Consider the following 12,398-nt stretch of genomic DNA (forward strand, 5'->3'; position numbering starts at 1 on the left):
GCAGCTCAACATCACAGCCACGCACACTGGGGAGGGGAGAAGCAAACTGAGCAGGACATTTCTCTCCCACAGCCAGAAGCTGGCGCAGAGTCAGGGTGGGTCTCTGGAGAAGCTCCTCGTTCTCACCCAGCCTGAATCTCCTCCCTGTCCTCCTGTGACCTTGGGGCCCAGCTTGCCCTCCAGTCTTCTGGCTGCCCCTTCTTCTCCATCCCTGCTTTCCACAGAGAGTTCTCAGAGTCCACCAACTCCTGTCCACTCCAAACAAGCCTGATCTGAGCTGGCCCCTTCCTTATAGCCCTCCTGCCTAAGACACCCAGAGCTCTGTGTGGTTCCAGCAGGGCCTCTGCCCTGAGATGCCAGCCTAGCTCATGACCTAGCAGAGAGTGGAACAAGGACCGGGCTTGTGCTGGCAGAAGGCGGGGTCCATGGAGGACACAGCAGGCAGACTGTCTCTCCAGAGCCCCTGCCCCATCTCTCACCTGGCAAGGTCAGCTCAACCCCTCACATCCAGCCCAGTGTCCCCCGAAGTGCTCAGGGTGCATTGGCCACCTGGTCACTTGATAGCCAGAGTCCCTTTCAGCTTGTCCCTCTTACTCACTGCTGGCCTCTAGGCTAAGACCCCTCCCTGGCCACCTAGGGCTGTCTCAGCCTTTTGAGTTAGCCCTACCCTCTCTGCAGTAGGACTGGAAAGGACCACTTTTCCATCAATAAACAAACACACCCTGATTGAGCTCCTAAGTGCCCAGCACTGGGGATCCACAGTGGACCTAACACAGACTCTGTCATCTGAACCTGAGGGACACTGACAGTGGGAGTTTCACCCAAATCATATAACCCTCTCTCCCTCCTCACGAGTGCACATGGCCTAGATCTCGTGGGAAATCCAGAGGAATAAAGTACTTGCATTCTGTTTCTTTGCTGGTCACGTGTGAGTGTGAGCACATGTGACTCTAGAACAGCAGGCATGGGATTTGGAAATGACAGCAGGCAGTAGTTTCTAGGGGTGAAGTCCCCACACTCTGTCCACTGGAGCATCCTCTGCACCTAGAGGAGAGGGCAGCCCGTAGGGAGGGAGAAGGGCAGCGAGGGCAGCCTTACCTTCATTTGCCTTTAAAGTCACAGGTAGGAATGTCATTGTACAGCTTCAGATCATAGGAAAAACTGCATTACATACTTGCTTGAAGGCAACTAGAGTCAGACTTTAAACACCCATCCAACTGGACTGGCCGGAAACATGATCCCTGTGGTTACTGTACCTCCTGCCTGCGCAGAATCAAACCAGATTCAGGGAGGTTCACACGGTCTGGAAAACTGGAGAAAGGCCTCTCCTCTTAGGCAACCGTTGTTACTGCTACATCCATAGTTTCCAGACCATCCTATTTTTCAATTTTAGGAGGTATTTGACTTGGAGCCCCCACGTAGAGTACGGGATCATTTGCTGAATGAGGATCTCCCTGTCTTGGGCTCAGCTCAGGAAACACTCCCAGCAGCCATCTCTCCAAGGGCTTGGTGCTCATATGGGGCAGGACCTGGGAACTGAGCATTGGTTCCAGCTCTGAGCTCCTGCTCCAAACCCACACAGCACTACCCTCTCACCAAAGGGGTACATATTCTGGCATCATGTAACCCTCACAGGCATGGCCTTTCCCACCTTGTTGTGCACAAACCAGGCAGCAACACAATCTCTTCCTGACTGTGGGCACTTTGACAAGCGCAGAGCAGTGAGGACACACAGCTTCTGATCTGGAGCTGAAAAAATATCTCTGCTTCGAAGACATACTAAGAACCTGGCTCCTTGATGGAAAAAGACAGATAATAAAATGCTGAAAGCAAAAGAAAACTAGTATCTGAAAAGTTGCCCAGCTACATGCATATTTAGTTTCACTGTAACATGTACTTTGAGGAAATGGTTCTGTGGTTTTGACACAACTTTGAGGACCGTGCTGCAGGTCTTCCTCCTGTGAGAGATGAGGGAGGGACACAGTCCCAGGAGGGGGCAGTGGCCGACTGAAGGGACCACAGAGTTAGAACAGAGCCTGGACTGAGCCCAGGCACCCTGACAGCCAGGCCAGCAAGAGCCCTGACATGTGGTCTAACCCCTGCCCTGTGATGACTTCCTGGCATCCCTGAACAAGAGCTGAGCTTCTGCTCAGACCCCTCCCTGGAGAGAAAACCTCTGGGCTGCTGTGCAGGCATTCTGTGACAAGGATTCCAACACCTCGCTTGGTGAGCTGAAGTCTGCTCAGGGGCACATTTGGATGGGGGTGGGTCAGCACCCTAATCATGGTGATTCCTTCAAATCTCCTTTGTCTGTGGAAGTGTCCCCTGCCCCAGCCCTGCCTTTGAGGAAACAATCCTTCTGTTCCTCAAGTACCTCTGTAATGAAAATTTAAATAGAAATCAATAAAAGATCTCTGGAATGACCTCAAGGAAATGCCTCTACTCACCCAAACCCACCCCCATCTCCCTTCCTTCCCTCCAGACCCACCAGAAGAGCTGGGTCCCAGGATGGCAGGGAGAGAACCACCAGGCCAGCTCCTGGGGGAGAGAGGCCCAAAGAAATGTGAGATCTTGCTAATTTCTTTTGGGATCTTCTCTTGGGGTGGCTCTGCCTTCCTGCCCACCACCGTACTTCTGCCGGTTCCCCCTTTGTGGACTTACAGAACTCACAGGGTTGATTTACTGTCTTGCTATCCCACACAACACTGCTTTTGTCTGACAAACACATTTCACCATAAAAGAAGTGCATAAAAGAAGAAGTGGTTCCTTTTCATCACAGGCCTATTGCTAGACTACATTCCTCATCCACAGATTCAGGAAGCTCAGTGAACCTCGGGGAGGGCAAAGGAATCCACATGTAAGCATATAACAGTCAAACTGGTAAAAACCAAAGATATGGGGCCACCCGGCAGTGCAGTTGTTCAATTTGTGCACTCTGCTTCAGTGGCACTGAGTTTGCTCGTTTGGAGCTCAGGCACGGGCCTACACACTGCTTATGAAGGTGACAAATAGATATGGTAAGCAATAGGATATATTGGAGCATATGAGGAAGCCATTTGGTATAAACCTAATTTGGCCTGACCTTGTTCCTCCTAAAGGGCCTGACTGTGGCCATTGAGCGTGCATTGTATACCTGCTTTAGACATTCCCTATGGCAAGAAAAAAGGCCCTTGAGATAAAGGTGTAACTTCCCTCCCCCTCTCAACATTGGCATTTCCTTAAGGCTTAATCATCTTTCCTTAGGCTAGGAACTGATTCCTGTGCTCACCTGTGACCACCCAGCTTGAGACAATAGACTTGCTTCCTGCTGCGGCCACCAAGATGGCAGACCCACTACCTGCTGTGTCCATCAAGCTCTGTGCCACCAGTGCAATCTTGTGACTATTGTGGGAGGGACATTTCAATCATATGTGAAACATCCTGTTTGGGGGTATATAACCACTCTGTACACCTCACTTCTTTGGTGCCCTTTCTTCCTTCAGGAAGAAAGGCCCTGGGCCATGGTCCTCAGATTTCAGCTCAGAATAAACTCTCCCAAATTTTCATTTATAGATTAGTTATGGATTATTTTTGTTGACAAAGCCATGCTGTGGCAGGCATCCCACAGACACAAAATGGAGGAGAATGGACCCAGAAGTCAATTCAGGGGCAAACTTCTTCAGAAAAAAAAGAAAACAAACATGAAGAAAAAAGGCTGAAAGTAGACAGGGAGGAAAGCAATGTCCTTTATTTTAAGAGAAACAACAATAAGAGTAGCAATAAGCTCTCATCAGAAATGATGGAAGTCAGAAGACAGGGAGATGACATTTCTAAATGGTTGGAAAGAAAAAATAAATAATCAACCTCTTTCTGGAACTCTGTGTTCAGTGAACACGTTGTTGAAAAATGAAGGCAAAGTAAAAACGTTTTCCGAACAACAAAGGTATGAGAATTTGTTGCCACTGGGCCTGCACTGCAAGAAAGAGTAAAAGCAATTCCTCAGGCTGAAGGGAAATGGTGCCCAGTGTAGGCAGGAAGGGCAAAAGAGTAATAAAAGTGTAAATGTGACCAAATATAGAAGACTTTATATAAATTTCTTTTGAAGATTAATGGCTAAGGCAAAAATGCTTTAGAATTTATGCAATATAGTAGCAAAATGTATGACAAAAATAATTCAAAGGGTGGGAGGGAGGATAAATGGAAACATTTTATTGCAATTATCTTATATGAAATGGTATAACATTAATTCAACGTAGACTGTGATATGTGAAGGAAACATATTGCAATCCTACAGTACCCACTAAAATACTATATAGAGATGTAACCAAAAGCCAATAAAGAAGGCAAAATCAGATACAACAAAAGAAGCCAGGAAAAGAAGGACAGAAGAACAAAAAATTAATCACACAAATAGAAATCAAATAGCAATATGATATTCTTCAACCTAATCCTATCAGTGGTTGCATTAAATGTAAGCAGATTAAACACTCCAACTGAAGAGCAGAGATTCTCAGTCTGAATTAAAAATGCAAGACCAATTTTGTTCTGTTAAGAGGAGAAACTCAAATATAAAGACATGGATAGGATGAGAGCAAAATTATGGAAGAAAAAATAAAGACATATCCTGCAACACCAATCCAAAGAAAACAGCCTTGCCAATGGAGTGTGCTCTTTAATTTTAGAATTTTGGGCCACTTGTGAGATGAAATAGAGTGTCTTGGTAGAACTTTTATTTCTATTTTTTCCATTCCATTTCTCTTAATGTAAGCTGAGTAAGCTGAGACTTCATTATGTTTTAATTATATTTTACTGTGAACTGTCTTGTCTTTTGCCTATTCATCTATCAGGTTCTGGATCTTTTTCTTATGAATTTTCAGATTTCTTTATATATTAGATAGATTAGCTCTTTAATTGTGGTATATGTTGCAACAGTTTTTTTTTTTTTTTACAAGTTGGCTGTCTGTATTTTGATTTTCCTATACTGCTTTTTGACATACAAATTAAAAAAGTTTTTTATTTATATATCAAAGTTTATTTATCAATCTTAACTTTAATGTTTCTGGATTTAGAGTCATTGCTAGAAAGGCTTTCCTTTTTCTAAGTTTAAAAAGGAATTTACCCCTATTTATTTCTAGTGCATGTATGGTATTATTTTTGTATATTTGAATCTCTTATCTATTTGGAGTTTATTCTGGTGGTTTACGTGGAATGTGGCTCCAATTTCATCTCTTGACAAATCACTATCTAGTTGTTCCAGTATCATTTATTAAAAAGTCCATCAAACCGCCAGTGATTTGAAATCCCACCTTATGATAAACTACATTTGGTCTCTCTGTCTTTTCATGAGTCAGGCCACGCTATTTTCAGGAAAGAAGTTTTATAAGATGTTTATAATGTCAGACAAGTTTAATTCTCTCCTTACTAGTCTTTTTTCTTTTTGTCACAATTTTCCTAGCTAATCTTCCTTGTTTATTTTCCAGATAAATTTAGAAATTCTCTAGAACTTGTACAGCATTAGGAAAAAAATTGATATTTTTATAGGAATCACATTAACTGTACATATTACTTTGGGGGAAATTATACCTTTTTGGTACAGATCCATCCTATCTGAGAACTAAGGCTATCTTTCTACAACTCGTCTATTTTTCTGCTTTTAGGACTATTTAAAAGTTTTCGTCGAATAGATTTTTCACAATTCTGGATGAGCTTTTCCTAGCATCTTGGTTTTTTAGTTGCGACTAATAGATTTTCTTTATGGTTATATCTTCAAACTGATGGTTGTTTGTGTACGTGAAAACAATGGATTTCCTTCTAATTTTGAAACAATCTCAAGCTTACAGAGAAGCTGCAAGTACAATACAAAGAACTTTTGTTTTCTTGAGTCATGTGAGAGTAAAGTCACTGACAGGGCGCTCTGTCACTTCCCAGATACTTTAGTGTGTAATTCCTACAAACAAGGACACTCTTCTATAACCACAATCCAGCCATCAAACCCAGGAAACTAACACTGACACCATCAATACCATCTAATCTTTAGACATCTAATCATTAGCATTGACATGTTTACTTATTTGATTAATCCCCACAGAGATTTACATAACAAATCTCCCACATCCCCATCGTCCCCTATGTGGGTCCCCTCCTTGCTCCATGCAGGCTCAGACACTCCACATCAGCAGCCCCTTCATACCAAAGCCCACTTGACCCTAATCAGCCTGCTCTGACAAATTGCACCAGCCTGCCCCACTGTCTGTCTCCCCACTTGAGCTCTGATACCACCTACTAGGCCAGCCCCTACTGTGAACACCCTGCTCACCCCACTTGGGCATCCACTCCCTGCACTGGGCTGCCATCCTCACCTCACAAGTGGTCTAACACCCCAAGCTGTGTTGCCCAGTGCAGGGTGTCTGAGCCAACGTGAGGTGACAAGGGTGTCCACACAGCAGGGAGGCCTGACTTGAACACCTTCCCCACCCCACACAGGCATGACTTGAATGACTCGTTCTAGTTCACTGTGGCTCCCCTGCCAGACTCACCATTGGCATTGTGCTCTGTTTCTTTAACTAAGAATCTGTGGTTTTTTAAGAGAATTGGGATCAACATGTTAAGAATCAACACTATTTTCAATTCCATGACTCACTCCTCTCTTTCCATCATGGGGAGATAATCAAGATAACTCATTTAGAAAATGATACCAGGATATCAGAAATGTCGTTCTCTGGCCAGTGGTGTGAAAATACTGCTTTAGCTGCCTAGCATCCATTCTCATTTCACGTGGTATCAGTAATTCATTAAGGACAATAACTTTGGGCAGAACCAACAATCATCCATGCTCAGAACACGAGATTCGGACAAGCAGACTCTAGCCGATCAAAGGCTGTGACCTGGTCTTATACAGATCAGAGTCTCTGACCAACTCTACAGACACATAAAGCAGCGTGACAGATGGTGCTTTGCTGGGACTGCCACTGTATATCTCCCATGCCACAGGCTTTTCCTACAGGACCGCAACCCTCCTCCCACTCACAGGCGGAGTCTGTGCCCTTTCCTATTTAATTGGGGCCAGGGGTGCCTTTTGATTGCCCCAAGCAGTGAAATAGGGTAGAATGGATGCATGATGACTTCAAAGTCTAGGAAAGAAAAAGAACACAGCTTCTGCCTGGCTCGCTTTTTAGGAGATGCTCACTCTGGGGAAGCCAAGCATCACATCCTGAGGAAGACCCGACAGTCCCATGCACAGAGACTACTTAAGAGGCCCTCATGGAGAGGAAGCGACGTGGCTTGTGGACAGCCGGGACCAATCACTGGGCATGTGTGAGCGAGCCTTCACGTGATTCTGGCCTCCGGGCATCAAGCCTCTGCTGACACCAAGGGGAGCTGTCCACACTAAAAGCTGACCAAAAAGCAGATTTGTGGGCAAAAGCAATGTAGTTTGTTGTTTTGAACCACTCAATCTTCAGTAACTGGAACCAGCCCTCTTGAGCAATACTCCCACTCCATCTGTAAATGCCTCTGACCCTGGCTTACACCAGCATTATCTGATCACTGATGGCTTTGGCTTCCTATCAGAAGCAAGGAATCTCATCTCAATGCCCCCATGTCTCACACAGAAAGGGGCTTCCATAATGATCATCCTCAATAATTACATCCAAAGAAAGCCAAGGAAATGAAGATAGTGTTGGATCTATCATCACAGGTTGCTGGGGCTCAGGGACCTGCTACTGGCTGATCAACATCCGCAACCATCCTGAGAGCAGCCAGCAGTTCCTGCTTTCTGTGGGTATGGTCAGCACTGAGACAAGAGCTACAAGTGCTTGTGTGGTGACTGATAAGCTCTTGCTCCACTCAGGCCCGAGGACTTGATCAGACAGCAGTGTGAGGCATTCAAAGGGAAACTTACGAGATAAAGGCCACAACACTCAGGAGATACTTGGAGTTAGATTACAAGGAGGAAGCACCAGCAGCTGTGACCTGGACAAACTTCCTGCGGACATGTCGCCACTGCCACTCCTGGTGGTGTGTCTTCTGTTCCACAGGGGAGAGGCAGGTGAGTGACTGTTCCCACAAACAGATGCACAGCATATCCCACACAGGCTCAGCCCTGCTCAAACACTGCACTCAGACACATCTTAGTGCTGGTCCATCCCAGGAACTTCTGAACTCCATGTCCAACCTCCAGCAAACACCAGCAAAGCTGACACATGATGAAAACTCAGAAGGAATGGCAGGGCAGAACGCTGTTCTCCATGAGGGCCAGCAGGTGCTGTTCCTCCCCAGGCCCTACCCTTGTCATCTGGAAAGTGGGTTCTTTTACAAAGGCAACTGGAAGGGGGTTGGAAGAAGGGAATGAGAAACAATTAATTCTCAAGGAAAGGGAAGCTTGGAGAAAGGGGCTGACTTCTGAAATCAAAGTAGGACCCACTAGCTTTCTAACTCAATGTCCTAAAATCTATCCTCCAGTTCCACTGCCTTCTCCAAGCTTTGTCACTCCAATGTTGCCCAGGAAAGAAGCTAAGGATCCAGTTGATCCCAGAGCTGGTGGCATCCCATTTCCCTTAACACTGATGTTCTGCTGGTTCACTCTCAAGGTCTCTCTGGTAAATTTTCAGTCAATGGGCACAGCAGCTTTAGCAGCTCCATCTTGCCTGCTGCTCAGAACCTACCAGGACTAACCAAACCTACCCTCCTCAGAGGCTAACTGGGAACCATTCCTTTGGGCAGACAAGACACTTACTGGGCACCTATGACCTGTCAGGCTCAAGCAGATACAGAGCAAACACAACCCAGGCTCTTGAGCTCATGTTCCAAATATTACAGACCAGCAGCCCAGTGAGGTCAGGATAAGACGAGGAAGGAGAGGACCCAGAGAATGTAAGGAAAAGGGTTTTCCAGGATCCACTGGGCCTTCATCTTTTGTTCCAAACACCATTCCTGTCTGCCACACATGTGTCTGCAGGAGGAATTAAGGAATGAGGACTGCTCTTCTCTTTGTCAGAGAGAGAATCTGAGTCTGGAGGGTCACTAGGCAAGCCAGGGTTGCCACCCCAGGAACCTGTAGGACCCCCGTCTTGGTTGTTTCTGGCTGCTACAGACCCCAGGATCTGCCCTCCAACTCCTTCCCACCCTGCTCCCCTTTGTCCTCAGTTCCCTGCTCCAGCCTGTGACTCCATGAGCACGGCAAGCAGGGTAGAATTCTTCTTTCAGGGAAAATCATCAGGGGCCATGAGGCCAATCCTTATTCTTGTCCCTATCTGGCATTTCCTCTGATCCAGACTCCAGAGAAAAGAAAAAGCTGCGGGGGGGGGGGGGGGGGGGTTCCTTGTGTGTGAGGACTTTGTGCTGACAGCAGCCACTCGCTGCTGAGGAAGGTGAGGAGCAGCGTGTGGCCCCACCCATCTGCCCACACTTCACAGAGAACTGCCTTCTCATGGGCTACAGAGCTGGGCCACCAGGTAACACAGAAGAGCCCTTCAGAGGACAGGGAAGCTTTGGGGAGAAAGGGACAGGTCAGTGCAAGGGGCCTGTTGAAGAGACAGGCTGGTCGAAAGGCGGCATTGGGAGGAGGCTGAGGTTGTGCTCCATGCCCAGAGTGCACAGGGGAGAAATTCAAGGTTTTGATTAGACACAGGCAACCTCTATACCTTGGTGAGCACCCAGAGTCTGCTCCAGGAACTGCCACCCAGCATGGAATGTCAAGAAGCAGAGGACACGGGGATGCTCAGCCCCAGGGCCCCACCCCTGTAATTCCTCCCCACTCCAGTCCTGCCGTGTCCCAAGTCGTCCTGCCTCCTTCATGGCTCCTGGGGTGCATCTCCTGTGACTGCACGTCCCACTTTGCTCTGTGAAGCTTAACCCACTTCACTCTGCGGCTCCACAACATCCAGGAGCAGAAGAGGACCCAGCAGGTCATCCCTGTAAGAGGAGCTATCCCCCACCCAGACTACAAGCCTAAGAATTTCTCCAAGGACATTGTGTTACTAATGGTAGGGCACATGGCCCCACTGGTTCTTGCATACTTTAATCCAGAGGTTATTGCATCCTCCACGACCTCCATCCCTCCCTCTTTCCCAGCATGACCCCTATACTTGTCTCCGTGCAGTGGAGAAGGCAACCCCATGATGGTCCCTGGAGTCTTTGTGAATTCCTTTCCTCTGCCTTCAGCTTGAAGAAGAAGGCCAACCTGACTGCCTTTGTGAGCCCCTTCAGGCTGCCCAGGAAGAGAGAACTGGCAAAGCCAAGGACGATGTGCAGTGTGGCTGACTGGGAGCACCTTGGTGGGAGTACTCCCTCGGCCATAAAACTGTGGGAAGTAGAGCTTGATATCCTCAGGGATAAGCAGTGCATCTCTCACTACGAAGGCCATTACAACACCGTCACCCAGATAGGTGTGGGGGATGCAACAAAGAGTAAGACTCTTTTTAAGGTGAGATCCCTGGCACTGTCCCCGCACAGCCTGGGGTACAGCCAAGCTTGAGGAGATCTGGGGCAGACAGAACTAGCTATCTCCTTATGTACTCAGCCTGGTCACCAAATCAATCTGTGGTCCTGTCACCCTGCAGGGATAGGAGCCGGTCACACAGCCAATTATAGGCAAAGTCTTCCTGGGGGAGAAAAAGAAGGGAATTGTCAGGGCCAGGCTGGGGCCCCAGAACCGAGGAAGGCCACAAAGGCTGTCCTGGCCCACATCTCACTCACAGCCCCCAAACAGAGACCACTCAACTGCAGGGCATAAGGGAGAGGAGGAGCAGGAGAAGCCCCAGCCCAGCCCCTCCTCCCCTGCCCACAGGGGGAGGCCAGTGGCTCCCTTGTGAGAAACAAGGTGGCCCAGGACATTGTCTCCTTTGGAAAAGAGAATGAGAAACACCCACCTGTCCACACCAGGACCTCGAGCTTTCTACTCTGAGGAAAAATTGCCTCCAGGATTCATCCATCCATCTTCTCTGGGACAGAAGCCAGAAATGCACTGGGTAGAGGAGGATGGAGGGGAGGCTGCCAGGGACTCACTAAACTTCCATCTTTAGAGTGGAAATCATTAATTCTTTCTTTATTCACCAACATGTCCTAGAGCCTATAGCGTATGGAGTAAATTTGTCAACAATCTCTGAATCTTGTATATAAGAATGGTTTGAGAAAGGTAAACTCATTTTTAAATTATCCACCTTAGAGAAGGCTGGACTAGAAAGACGTCGTCTGCTGAATGTTTGCCATTGATGAGTGTGCTTCAACTACGGGACAATGTTTACTGGGTGGAAAAGTAACACATGTTCATCATAGAAAGACAGTTAAAGGAAGAACAGACAAACAAGAAGGTTAAAATTCCCAAGAATATCACCACCCCGAGATCATCATCATTAGTCCTTAAGCAGGCTGCCTTCCCCTCTTTTTCTGTGTCTTCATAACATTCTGTTGCTTTAACAGAATTGGGATCTGGCTGTTTAGAATTCATAATGTCTTCTTTTCCACTACTCCCTCATCTGTCATCATACTGGAGAGGATGTTGGGATAATCTGTTGGAAAATATTTATAATTTTTTGGCCCAGGCACATCAAAGCCAGGATTCACTGGACCCGGGACAGAGACTATTTAGTGAATAGTGATTATTAGGATGATCGGCATCCATTTTCCCATCTGATATCAGTAACCAGCATTTCTCTAGGGGAACTCTCTCCTCAGAAAACAGACACTCCGATTGGGGTGGAACAATCCCCCCCTCAGGTCTAGGGGTGCTCAGTGACTCAAGAGTAAACCACTTAGGCATTCAATTCTGATGGACGCAATGATGGTTTGTTTTAGTCCCATGAATATCAAGTCCAGGATTTTATTCAAAACTGTGAGATAAAGGAAGCTCTCTTTGTCACAGCATATTTACATTTAAAGAGGGGATTCTAAATATTCCAAAATAGGAAGCTGAACTTGTGGTCAGAGAGGCAGTGAGGTTACCACCTCTGTGGGTGTCTGCGTGTGTCCAGCACTACATGCCCCTAAGGCAGGTCCAGAATCTATCTCCAACCACCAAGCAGACCCCCACCACAGCCCCTACTGGCCTACACACTAACCACAGATTCTCAGTCTACTCAAGGCGACCACCATCTTCTCAAGGGCAGGAGACATCTCACTCATCTCCTTGGACCTAGCTTCCTAAATAGTTATTCATGACTTCATCAGGATGGAAAAAGAGCCAAGAGCTGAGAAATGGAGACATTCTAGATTCAGTCAGTGAGGGGCTTCTGGAGTCCAGCTCCTCTGCTGGCTGCAGCACAGGCTTCACTTTCTTGTTCTTTCTTCTTGCTTTCACACTGTGACTCAGCACTGGGAATGCAAGTGTGGTTGGTGACAGTGCTACTGTCACCTAAGCCAATCCAGAGAACTTTGACAAACCACATTGCAGATGACAGAAGAAAATCAGAGGAGCAAAGGTC

The sequence above is a fragment of the Equus quagga genome, chromosome 2 (assembly GCF_021613505.1).
Source record: "Equus quagga isolate Etosha38 chromosome 2, UCLA_HA_Equagga_1.0, whole genome shotgun sequence".
NCBI lineage: Eukaryota > Metazoa > Chordata > Mammalia > Perissodactyla > Equidae > Equus > Equus quagga.